The sequence below is a fragment of the Mauremys mutica genome, unplaced genomic scaffold (genome assembly GCF_020497125.1).
Source record: "Mauremys mutica isolate MM-2020 ecotype Southern unplaced genomic scaffold, ASM2049712v1 Super-Scaffold_100090, whole genome shotgun sequence".
NCBI classification, from domain to species: domain Eukaryota; kingdom Metazoa; phylum Chordata; order Testudines; family Geoemydidae; genus Mauremys; species Mauremys mutica.
Window position 1 is genome coordinate 98,846 of NW_025423262.1, and position 13,643 is coordinate 112,488.

The 13,643-nt window shown below is 51.3% G+C and overlaps 1 non-coding gene across 1 annotated transcript; it reads right to left on the reverse strand.

Annotated features, from left to right (window-relative positions):
- Window positions 1–7,322: 7,322 nt before the first annotated feature.
- TRNAT-AGU lies at window positions 7,323–7,396 on the reverse strand. The gene has a single exon. It is a non-coding gene; the product is annotated as a tRNA-Thr (tRNA).
- Window positions 7,397–13,643: the final 6,247 nt, after the last annotated feature.

The window sequence follows — 13,643 nt, forward strand, 5'->3', positions numbered from 1 at the left end:
CAATCAAACACTTTACCCCTGAGCTGTACCCCCATTACAACAGGAGTATGGAATCGTGATCTCCAGGACTTTGAAGGACAGACCCTGCTTCATCGAGCTCCTTTGCCATTCCCAGACCACAGGTGGTTTTAAAAATGGGGTTTGATTAAACTTCTTAAATGTGGTCAACACCACAGCTTGCACCCCCACTGCTATAGCTTCTCCCCATGACAGAGCTGCCACCTCCTGGGGAAGTGGATTGACTACACCAACAGGAAAACTCTCCCCCCGCAGCATGGAGCAGTGGTTCTCAAGCTATGGGTCAGGACTGCAAAGTGGGTCGTGACCCTGTTTTAATGGGGTCACCAGGGCTGGCATTAGACTTGTTAAGTCCTGGGGCTGAAGCCAAAAGTCTGAGCCCCCCCACGGAAGAATCCCTCAGGTTTTGGTTTTGCCCTCCCCCCACTGGGGCTCAGTCTTTGGCACTCCCCCCCTCCCTGAGTGGAGGGGCTTGGTCCCTCTTTCCAGGGCTACGTATTAAGTTATTTTGGCAGAAGGAGGTTGCAGTGAAAGGACGTTTGAGAAACCCTGGCACAGAGCATCTCCATTACTGAGCTGCAGCAGCATAGACTCACTGTTTGAAACATTGACCTGGCCTTAGCCTCTGAATATGTCTAGGCTTGGCTCCCTATGGCACTGTTGTGATCGGACCCTGGAAGTGCAGCCATGGAGACACCACACACCAGCCTTGCCTAGCTGGCAAGGATCAAACTTTCACAGAAAGACACCCATGGTTTTCTAGCCCAGCTACCTAAGGCCTCAGCCACAACCAGTTAACAGAGGGGCCTTTCTACACTCTGGTTCTGTTCTCACTGAAGGGTCATTACAAATTGTTTGCTCAGACCAGCTTCCCCAGCACACTCACTGCTGTGCAGCTCTGTACGTGTGGCCATGGCTGAACAGCCAGAGTTCCTGCCCATTTCCCTACTGGCTGGAGCATGATTAGAGTGTGTTTGTGGTTAATGATGTTGCTGTAGATTGTTCATTCCCTGCCTTGGCAATTCAGACAGTCCCTTTTCCCATTGTATCGCCAGCACCTCTGGGAGTCCAATAACAGAGGCAGGTTTTCTCTGGGCACTGAGATTTTTGAGGGCATTGGTGGCTCCTTTCTTTCCTCACCCTGGAGTAAACTCAGCTTTTTATTCCACCCTTGCTGACTCATGGAATAACAACAGCAGCATGAAGAGGAGAGTGAATATCTCACTGCCAGGGGGAAGGTGGACGCATCCCCTCTGTCTGACCATTGCCATTGCAGGAGAGAAGGTTTCATTGGAATCGAATGCCCTGGCTCAGACAATAGACAGAGGGAGGTTTTGCTGTTCATGGATCTGTGCAAAGGAAATTGTGTGTCTGTGTGAAAATGAGGGATATGAAATGCCCACGTGGTGGTGCCTAAGGCAAAAGGGAACCCTAGAGGATTAGAATAGGATAAGTTCTCAAGTAACATGTTTCTTACTTTCACCATCTGTTAGTTTTGATGATTATCGATGGAAAGATTTTGCCATTGGGTTGTGTGTTTACACAAAAATTGTGCTCTCCAGAATGTCAACTTCCCACAGAGCTGGGATCCTTCCCTTGTTTCCCCCCCAGACCACTGCCCCACCCCCACTTCTGGGGTCCCCTTCCAACACTGTCCAACTCCCCTGCTGGCAGGATCCCTTCCCATTCCTTTCATTTCCTGCCTCCCCTCTGAGCAAAAGCTCTGCATTATTCCCACACTGGGAATTGAACCCAGGCCACCTGGGTGAAAACCAGGAATCCAGATCATGAGACCATATGGGACTTGTATAGTCAATAGCACATTTACACATTCACACCCAATAATTCAAAGTAGCCATTCAAAAAAACTTCAAAAACAGACTTCAAAGAGAAATTGCAGAGTTACAATTGATTTGCAAACGTAACACCATTAATTTGAGCTTGAATAAGGACTGGGAGTAGCTGACTCACGACAAAAACAATTTTCCCTCTCTTGGTATTGACACCTCCCCATCAATTATGGGGAGAGGACCACATCCACCCTGACTGAATTAGCCTTCAACACTGGTTCTCCCCTTGTACGGTAACTCCCGTCACTTCATGTTCCAATCTATATTTATGCCTCTATCTGCAATTTTCACTCCATGCATCTGAAGAAGTGGGCTTTTTACCCACGAACGCTTATGCACAAATAAATCTGTTAGTCCTTAAGGTGCCACCGGACTCCTCATTGCTTTTAATTCTAAGCTGATCTTAACCCTTTCAGTACCCTTACAAACTCAGATGCTTCTCACCACAGGCTGGCTGGTGGCTTCTCAGCCAGGCTCTCCCCTTTCATCAGCGCTTCAGGTGCTTGGTGTGGGGGTGTCTGTAGACGCAGGTGGCAGAGAGAGATAAAGCCTGGCGAATGTCTCTCCTTTTATCATGTCCTTTCTTCCCTCATGGCTTTGCCCCCCCTCCCCCCTTCAGAGTCAGGTGAGCATCACTGCGTCTCTCCAAGCAAGTCTGAGCAATTCCCCTGGGGTGTCCTCATGCAGGTGAGTCATTGCATTGTAGCTCCCTTGCTGGGCAATGGCTGTCGATGGGTTGTTTGACACCCTGTCCGGGTGTTGGTTACTTTCCTTGCTGTTGCCACTGGGGAGCTAATATTTGGCTGACTCCACCACCTTACAGCACAGTGACAACCACACTGCACAATTCTCATAACTTCATATGCATGAATGGTCTACATCTATGGGTAGAGAAATGACTTTCAGCAGATCATATCCTTTCCCTGATACCTTACAAGTCATGCTCTCTATGTAAGATCACGAAGACATGAAAATGAGGATTATGGGGGTTACAGCCGCTCCCCCAAAGGTATAGAATGTCACACTGAGATTCTGTGTTCATTTGTTCTGTAACAGCATTACAGAGATCCAATGACTGACCAATGGCATTTCCAAATGCTAAAATAGCAAGCGATGTCGGTCTCTCATTGGCCATCAGCGACTGAAGATGTGGTTTAACGAGCCGGAGCTTCAAGGCGAGGGTGGCTCTGTCCACTGCCTTCCGTTGCGCTGCTGGGCCCCAAGTCCCTGGTGGCCAATATGTGACGCTGGGAGAAGAGAGTGGGGTGGCAAGTGGCGGCAGGACTTTTGCCACCAAGGTCTAGCTGCCCAACTTCCTCCTGGTACTGCTGGCCCCCCGTCGCCTTCAGGTAACCCAGGAACTAAGGCAGGAATAGGGCGAGGAAGCAAGTAAAGCCGAGCAAGGAAGGCAAAAGTGAATCTTGTCTTCATGGGCCACTCGCAATGACGTCCTTTTTCTGTGCCACAGCTGACAACAACATCCCAGACAGAAAAGCAGGAGGTCAAAAAGAAACTGAGCAGCTGCTGAAGTAGTTCAGTTGGGAGCGTGCTAGACTAACAGGCTCTTCTGTCCCTCTGTGTGCACGGGTGGGATGTTTTCTGAAAGTGCAGCAGTTCCTTTAACTGCCACGAGTCCCTCATTTCAGGCTATGCAGCAGGAAAAGACAGCATGGGCTTCTGCACCGAGTTGGCCCACCTGACCTTTCATTCTTCTCTTGCTCTTTGTCAGCAAGGGGAAGAAAAAGAAGCTCTCCCTCAAGCTTGAGTCACAAGGGCGACGTAAGGACGACTTCCTGAGTGCCCGCTCCAGTCCTCTGCTCTGCCAGCTGACCTATTGAAGGGTTGTCACCACTTTCTCCAGGTTTGTCCATCGGTCTGTGCCAGGGTGAGCAACAGCCAAGTAGATGGAGTTTCTGTAGTGTAGTGGTTATCGCATTTGCCTAACACACAAAAGATCCCTGGTGCAGAAACATGCTGGCTTCCTTTTCCCAGATCCCCTTGCTGTTCAGGAAGGCCTCCTCCTTCTCCTGTTGGCCTGTCCCTGGGATAACTCCAACCCCCGCATGACAGAGGGTGCTTGTTGGGAATGGAATGTGAAATGCTGAGATTGTTTAGGCTTCTGGGACGAGCCGATTACGCTGGGAACTGTGTGTAAAGGGCTGGCCTTGAGCGGCCAGCTAATTGTAAATAGGATGATAAGTCAAACAGGTGTTAGGATGATAATTACCCTATGGGGTTACAGCTGCGGCTGTGTTAATTTTGTTAACCAATTAGCAACTGCTTGCTTGCCTGCTTCAAGAGTATAAAGATGTATGCTGGAGAGAAATAAATGACTCTGCTATCCAATCAAACTGACTGAAGAGCTTTGTTCATATACGCCTGCGATGCAACAGGTGCTGACAGCAGCGGAGAAAGCACCTTACATCAGGCTGGAGAACCTAGAGGAGTGCGGCGTGTCACCTTTTGGAGGCTTGTGGCTTGGCCTCCTCTGCTGTTGGAGGTTGGCCGGTGGAGGCCGGCTCTTCCTGCTGGCCTCCTCGGCGTGACTTGCCAAAGGAGGAAGTGAGGCAGGAATGGGGGAAAAGAGGAAAGTCGAGCTGAGGAAGGCAGGGCAGAAGCTAAGCGCCTCAGTGCGGCTAAATGGGGTTAGTAGAGCGTCACCATTCGTTCTGCAAAGCCGAGGGAGGTGCGGTTGGCTGCTGGGAGGCAGAATCCTGTGCCTGCCTGTTGGCTTCCCAGGGGTGGCTACTTGCAGCCCAGGAGAAGAAGGGGGGTTCTGGGTGAAAGGAAAACAAGCAAAGTTGAGTCCAAGTGGAGAATGGCTGCTCGTTTATGGCCAACCTGGGGGCATGACTGATGGTTTTAGAGGTGGAGGCTGGGCTGGCTGTGAGCAACTGGGATCCAGGAAACCCCCCGCCTGCCCTTCTGAGGGCCAAACCCATGGAGGTGCGGTTGGCTGCTGGGAGACAGACCCCTGTGCCTGCCTGTTGGCTTCCCAGGGATGGCTCCTTGCAGCCCAGGAGAAGGGGGGTTCTGGGGGGAAGGAAAAGCAGCAATGGCGAGGCTGAGTGGGCTCCTTTCTGGCCGAGATGGTGGGTCTGGGAGTTGCCTGTAAGCCATAAGTGGACTTGGTGGAGTGAAAACCGCTGCTCCATTCTGGCTGACCTGGGGGAGCCATTAATGACTTGGGAGTGGGGGCAGGGCACTGGCTGTGAGCAAATGGGATCCAGGAAGCCCCAGCCTGCGCCTCCAGGGGCCCAGTCGTCTTCTTCTCTCCTGCCACGGGGAGCCTGGCCTAGAGCCTGCCCAGCATGTGCTGCAGCTTGAGCATTAAGCCTTCCTGTGTGGCCTGTGCTGGAGCTGACCCTGGACCCCTGTGGGGCACTGTTGGGGGAAATCCCGACTGCAAATAATTCTGGCCACAAGATCAACCCATTGGGTCGAATGGGGCAAGCTGGAGGCCTGGTGCCTTAGTCCATGGGGCCAGCAGGTCAAGCCATTTTCCTGCATGTGGTGGGGGAGGCAGCCGCTGTGGTTCGCCCTTCCTGCTCCCTGCGCTGCTGCACCCTAAAATCCCTGTCGGCCGGCAAGATGGGCTGGGAGCCTGGAGAGAGGAGGCAAAGGGGTGGCCCGAGCCCCCTCGGCCACTGCCCCTGCCCCAGGCAGCCCACAGAGACCTGATGCCTCCCCAAGTGACACACGGAGATGTGCCAGCAGCGCTAAGGCGCCTCCCTGCCCACTCTGCCCCCTCCCTCCCTGCCACACTGCTCCTGGAAGTGGCCGGCATATTCCTGCAGCCCTGAGTGCAAACTCCACAGCTGACCCGCCCCCGTATCCCACTGCCTAGGAGCCACTGCCGGAGGGGAGTGTGTGCCAGTCACTTTGGGAGCTGTGCTGCCCGAGGTAAGCACCTCCACCCCCGACCACCTCCTGCACCCCTACCCCTGCCCCAGCACAGAGGCTCTCTGTGTCTTGAACAAGCACTTTCAAGGATTGGCCAAGAACTTCTGCTCTGTTTCTGCGAAACAGACACAAAAAAGGGAGCCCAACGGACAAGTTTAGTTCGCAAGCACAAACTGGCAGGGCCAAGCCTGGATCTCTCAGTTACTCAGAAGGCTCTTCAGCCAGCTCTTCCCAAAGGCCAGTCTCTAGAGGCTTTTGTGACATGATGTACTTCAAAATAGCTCCCTGTAGCTCACATAGTCATCATTCATATATGGCTGTGATATGTCCTACAAACCATTCCATGCAAGTTATCATATGAAAAGTCATGATCTGCTGAAATCGGTTATTCTGTCCAAATATGTATAGCATGAGGGTGTGTGAAGTTATGCATTTTGCTGTATGGTTGTTACTGAAATAGGCTATAATTTTGCTAGTGACCCCTGCCGAGGAGGGTGTTCAACAGCCATGAATCAGCAGAGGAATTGTAATTAAGGGATTTCCAATTCAGTGACAGATGCCCAAACACAACACTGTGGGGACCGCTCAAGTCTATGACTCAGTTGCACAAGACCACACCAGGAGGATTCCCCAACCTAGTGACTCACCCGGACACGTCTGGGCAAGTGTCTTCTAGACTCTTGAACTAAGGATATAAAATAGGAGACTGTGGCATCATGTTTTTGCCTTTCTCCTCCCCCACCTATGCTGGAAGCAGCAGGAATCCTGAGAAAATGAAGGTCATCTGGGGACAGTAATCCAGGTTTTAGGGGGAATTCTATGTATTAAGGAGGGTAACATCCAGTAGGATGAGAAAATTCTTGACCTAACTACTGCCTAGTGTAATAAGGTGTAATGATTAGATTTTGTTGTGGTCATACAGTGCTTAGTGCTCTGCGTTCTGGCCTCAAGAGCCATGGATGCAAGTTGAGTTACGATGACCTTTTCCTTGTCTCCACATTTCTTATGTGCCTCCTTCTGACACTTGTCAGAAAAAACAACTGGTTTCTTTTGCAAGCATTTGCATTGCAAGGCAGAGGCAGTCTTCTCTGTTTCTGCAAAAGATTCACCAAAAGGTGGGAAGAGCAGACACATTTGTTAAGGCACTACTGGGAGCTGCATCCCTAACTCCACTTTACCTGGCAGGTGAGTCACCCAGCTTAGCCACGGTGCGACTCTCTGGGACTTTTCTCCCAACCGCTCCATTTTTCATCAATGACAATCAAAAGGAAGGTGACATGACATCTGTGTGTGAACATCTCCAGGGAATCACAAGGATGTGTGGCGCAGGCTCTTGTGTTGCAGCAATTGCAGTCGAAGCAACCGCCATGCCAATGCCAGTCATAACAGCGTTTTCATCAACTCCAGGTTTGTGATTTGATTGTTTCCAATGCTTCTCTCCAAAGAAGCCCTTTCCTTAGCAAGCAATGACTTGGATACCAAGGGAGGCCTCTTCTGTTTCTTAGGAAGACCCAGGAAAATGTGAGCAGAGGAGACAAAAGCTATACACCAAGGCACCACTGGGAGTTGAACCCAGGATCTCCTGTTTACTAAACAGGTGCTTTAGCCAGCTAAGCCATGGTGCCTGCCCAAAGAAGGTATTTGCAACTGTTTCATTTGATGGTTCAAGTCAACACCTGCAAATTCTAAAGTACAGACATTCCCCATTTCCCTCAAGACTTGCAGACCTTGAGGTGTTTGGCTCTCTGTGCACAGAAAGTCACAGCTGAGTAGACAGAGGGCTTCTAACATGTGCCTCTCCCACCAGTCACTGTGATCATATAATGGTTAGTGATCTGTGTTTCAGTCGCAGCAACCTCGGCTCAGTTCTGAGTCATGGTAACCTTTCCTTCAGCTCCAGACTTCTCATTTGCCACTTTCCATGTGTGGTGGGCTGTCTGCCCCAAACAAGCAGAAGAAAGATTAAGGCAGCCTTGAAGAGGCTGTGCAGAACCCAGCCTATCAAGAAAGGGCTTATTGGGAGAGCCAATCAGGAGAAGGCTTGCTGGAGCAGCCCATATATAAAGAGCTGCTCAGCACAGCAACAGTTAGTCATTCCTTGGAGTTTGAAGAGGGAGGATTGGCTGCCAGGAAGGAAGGAGCCGGGAGGGTATCGTGATCAGAGTAGTGCTGGGGTAAGAGGTGCATGAGTGACCTCCTGGCTGACTACTGCCAGACTAAGGCCCTGATACAAAGGTGGAGGAAGGTTCTAGGTCTGTTGGGAAATGGTCCAGGGAAACAGATGGCAGGGTTGGAGGTTCACAACTTTTGCCTCAGTAGCCACTGACACAGGTGGCTACACCCTGGACTGCAGCTGGCCACTGAGGCAATTGTCTGGGTAGAGGACACCCCCCCCCCCCAGCAAGGGGGAGAGATCTGAGTGGGGCACAGCCAGAGGGCTGTGTCCATAAGAGGACACTGAAGTCCTGAGAGCAACATGGGTCCTAATGATCATAGAATCTCAGGGTTGGAAGGGACCTCAGGAGGTATCTAGTCCAACCCCCTGCTCAAAGCAGGACCAAACCCAACTAAATCATCCCAGCCAGGGCTTTGTCAAGCCTGACCTTAAAAACCTCTAAGGAAGGAGATTCCACCCCCTCCCTAGGTAACCCATTCCAGTTCTTCACCACCCTATTAGTGAAAAAGTTTTTTCTAATGTCCAACCTAAACCTTCCTCTCTGCAACTTGAGACCATTACTCCTTGTTCTGTCATCTTCTACCACTGAGAACAGTCTAGATCCATCCTCCTTCAAACCCCCTTTCAGGTAGTTGAAAGCAGCTATCAAATCCCCCCCTCATTCTTCTCTTCTGCAGGCTAAACAATCCCAGTTCCCTCAGCCTCTCCTCAGAAGTCATGTGTTCCAGCCCCCTAATCATTTTTGTTGCCCTCTGCTGGACTCTCTCCAATTTATCCACATCCTTCTTGTAGTGTGGGGCCCAAAACTGGACACAGTACTCCAGATGAGGCCTCACCAGTGCTGAATAGAGGGGAATGATCACATCCCTCGATCTGCTGGAAATGCCCCTACTTATACAACCCAAAATGCCATTAGCCTTCTTGGCAACAAGGGCACACTGTTGACTCATATTCAGCTTTTCGTCCACCATAACCCCTAGGTCCTTTTCTGCAGAACTGCTGCCCAGCCATTCGGTCCCTAGTCTGTAGCAGTGCATGGGATTCTTCCGTCCTAAGTGCAGGACTCTGCACTTGTCCTTGTTGAACCTCATCATATTTCTTTTGGCCCAATCCTCTAATTTGTCTAGGTCCCTCTGTATCCTATCCCTACCCTCCAGCGTATCAACCACTCCTCCCAGTTTAGTGTCATCTGCAAACTTGCTAAGGGTGCAGTCCACACCATCCTCCAGATCGTTAATGAAGATATTGAATAAAACCGGCCCCAGCACCAACCCTTGGGGCACCCCACTTCGCCAATGGCCAGTTCAGATCTCAGGTTTGGGGGGTTTCCTCCATTTCCACCTGCAGGGATTTGTCCTTGTGCGGGTGGGAAATGGTTCCCCCGAGTGATTCCTGAGCTGGGCAGAGGGTGAATGGGCAGAGGCTGGGGGGGCCCTGAGACAGGGACACCTCTGGGCTGGGCTGGGGGGGCCACTCTCTGCTGGCAACGGGGCCTGGGAAGGGCCAGGAAGGGGAGGGAGGAGCAAGTGCCCCCCATGGAGACGGCCCAGCCCCAGGTTTCCCAGTCCCAGCTACTCCCCAGCACCTGCTGGCCCAGGAAATTTCCACCACTTGCATCCGAAGAAGTGGGTATTCACCCACGAAAGCTCATGCTGCAAAACGTCTGTTAGTCTATAAGGTGCCACAGGATTCTTTGCTGCTTCTACAGAACCAGACTAACACGGCTACCCCTCTGATACTTGACACCATGCAAGGCACTGCATTTAGCCGTATGGAGTGGAAATCCATCAACCTCATGAAGAAACTTGCACAAATACAGACAGACATCATCTTCCTTTCCAAATGCAAACGGATGGACATCATACCTAATGGACTAAAGGTAAAAAATCCACTACTATCTACATACTACACAGACCACAGTGAGAGATTATGTCATACTCTATCGAAGAAACTGAGGAACCACCTGATCAGCATCCTATACAGCAAACAGGAAAACATCAAAAAAGAGCTCTCCAACCTGGAGACTCTCATCAATAACCAAACTTCCATACAAATGGACTTCACTAAAATAAGACAGGAGATCTACATTACTCACTTCACCTCTCTACAAAGGAAAAAGGACTGTAAGCTGTCTAAACTCCTACCTGCCACATGGGGCCACAACCGTGGTACCCCTAACCCATCCAGCAATATCGTCAATCTATCCAACCACACACTCAGCCCAGAAGAACAGTCTGTCCTATCTCGGGGACTCTCTTTCTGCCCTGCCACCCCCACCAATATGATACAGTTCTGCGGTGATCTGGAAGCCTACTTTTGCCGTCTCCGACTCAAAGAATTCTTTCAGGACAACACTGAACAGCGCACGGATACACAGTTACCCTCCCACCAACAGCACAAGAAGAAGAACTCCACATGGACTCCTCCTGAGGGTCGAAATGACAGTCTGGACCTATACATTGAATGCTTCCGCCGACGTGCACAGGCAGAAATTGTGGAAAAACAACATCGCTTGCCTCACAACCTAAGTCGTGCAGAACGCAATGCCATCCACAGCCTCAGAAACCATCCTGACATTATAATCAAAGAGGCTGATAAAGGAGGTGCTGTTGTCATCATGAACAGGTCTGACTACCAAAAGGAGGCCGCCAGACAACTCTCCAATACTAAATTTTACAGGCTACTTCCCTCAGATCCCACTGAGGAATACACTAAGAAACTGCACCATCTACTCAGGACACTCCCTACACTAACACCAGAACTAATCAACATACCCTTAGAGCCCCGACCAGGGTTATTCTATCTACTACCCAAGATCCGCAAACCCGGAAATCCTGGACGCCCCATCATCTCGGGCATTGGAACTCTCACTGAAGGACTGTCTGGATATGTAGACTCTCTACTCAGACCCTATGCTACCAGCACTCCCAGCTATCTCCGTGACACCACTGATTTCCTGAGGAAACTACAATGCATTGGTGACCTTCCAGAAAACACCATCCTGGCCACCATGGATGTAGAGGCTCTCTACACAAACATCCCACATACTGATGGAATACAAGCTGTCAGGAACAGTATCCCTGATGATGCCACAGCACACCTGGTTGCTGAGCTCTGTGGCTTTATCCTCACACACAACTATTTCAAATTTGCTGACAATATATATCTCCAGATCAGTGGCACCGCTATGGGCACTCGTATGGCCCCACAATATGCCAATATTTTTGTGGCCGACCTGGAACAACGCTTCCTCAGCTCCCGTCCACTCACGCCCCTTCTCTACCTATGCTACATTGATGACATCTTCATCATCTGGACCCATGGGAAGGAGACTCTGGAAAAATTCCACCACGATTTCAACAGCTTCCACCCCTCCATCAACCTCAGCCTGGACCAATCTACACAGGAGGTCCACTTCCTAGACACCACGGTGCAGATAAGTGATGGTCACATCAACACCACCCTATACTGAAAACCTACCGACCGCTATGCCTACCTTCATGCCTCCAGCTTCCATCCCGGACACACCACAAGATCCATTGTCTACAGCCAAGCACTGAGGTACAACCGTATCTGCTCTAACCCCGCAGACAGAGACCAACACCTAGAAAATCTCCACCAAGCATTCTCAAGACTACAGTACCCACACGAGGAAATAAGGAAACAGATCAACAGAGCCAGACGTGTACCCAGAAGCCTCCTACTGGAAGACAAACCCAAGAAAGAAACCAACAGGACTCCACTGGCCATCACATACAGTCCCCAGCTAAAACCCCTACAACGCATCATCAGGGATCTACAACCCATCCTGGACAATGATCCCACACTTTCACAGGCCTTGGGTGGCAGACCAGTTCTCGCCCACAGACAACCTGCCAACCTGAAGCATATTCTCACCAGCAACTGCACACCGCACCATAGTAACTCTAACTCAGGAACCAATCCATGCAACAAACCTCGATGCCAACTCTGCCCACATATCTACACCAGCAACACCATCACAGGACCAAACCAGATCAGCCACAACATCACCGGTTCATTCACCTGCACTTCCACCAATGTAATATATGCCATCATATGCCAGCAATGCCCCTCTGCTATGTACATCGGCCAAACTGGACAGTCTCTAAGGAAAAGGATAAATGGACACAAATCAGACATTAGGAATGGCAATATACAAAAACCTGTAGGAGAACACTTCAACCTCCCTGGCCACACAATAGCAGATCTTAAGGTGGCCATCCTACAGCAAAAAAACTTTAGGACCAGACTTCAAAGAGAAACTGCTGAGCTCCAGTTCATCTGCAAATTTGACACCATCAGCTCAGGACTAAACAAAGACTGTGAATGGCTTGCCAATTACAGAACCAGTTTCTCCTCCCTTGGTTTTCACACCTCAACTGCTAGAACAGGGCCTCATCCACCCTGATTGATCTAACCTCGTTATCTCTAGCTTGCTTCTTGCTTGCTTATATATACCTGCCCCAGGAAATTTCCACCACTTGCATCCGAAGAAGTGGGTATTCACCCACGAAAGCTCATGCTGCAAAATGTCTGTTAGTCTATAAGGTGCCACAGGATTCTTTGCAGTGTCTGATAAGTGGACAGAAAGTTATCACAGTGACAGGGCCGGTGACTGGGGAATGCCGGGCAGTGCTTGGAGCCAGGACTCTGACACGAGTTGATCAGACAGAAGGATCATGGTTAGTAGAAGTTCCCACAGCCAGGGGCCCAGCAGCTATTCCCTGGGACGCAGCCCCCAGAGTCCCCAGCCAGGGACCCCAGATACCCCTCAAAGCCCCACCGGCCAGGGAAGCCCCACCAGACCATGACTGTCAGGTTGGGAATCCCAAAGGGTTCCCCCCACCAAGAGCCCCCAGCAGCCAGAGACTCGCCTACTGGGAACTCAGTTCCTCACTGCCTGCCTAGGACCCGCCCCGCACACCACCACCAGCAGGATCTGCCCTGCCATTTGTCTGGGACCCCCTCCTCCACCCAGCGGGACCCCCTGATGCTTTTCAGTGGGACCCCTCACTCTGCTTCCCTGGCATCCCCTGACCTAGTGCCAGAGATCCCCTCCCCCAGCTCTGTGCACTGGGCAGGGCAGCGATGCCAGGAGCCAGCCGGGGAAGCCCAGACAGAGCCCCTGGCACAGCACCAGGCTCCCTCTAACCCCCTGTCCCGCCTCCCCAAGAGACGCCCACCCCGGCTGTTCTGCAGCCACCAGGCCCCCAGCGATACCCACCTCCAGGACCCACAGCCTCAGGGCTGGGCACATCACACCCACCCCCTGAAACCCCAAATCTCCAGAACCCACCAACCTGACTAGGGTACCCCCTGCAATCTCCCCCCACAGACACCTCTCCCCACCCCGCACAACACTGTTACCTCACAGCGCCTGAGAAGTGGATAGAAAGTGACCACCGCCCCCTGCTGGCCAGTCACACAGGCAGAGGGAGCCCTGGGGGATGTCTCTTGAACTGGAGTATGGAAGGCTTGGAGGGACAAAATAGGTAAGAAAAGTCCATGGCCTGTCACTAGCAAATAATGGCCACCATGGATCCACCCCAGAAGTGGCTGCATCTTAGCACAGGGGGAATCAACCCCTCACAGAGGCCATTTGCCATGGGGTTTGGGATACTTCTGGACCCACACTGCACTCAGAGAGACCTCCTCATCCCGTGCCATCTGGAGAA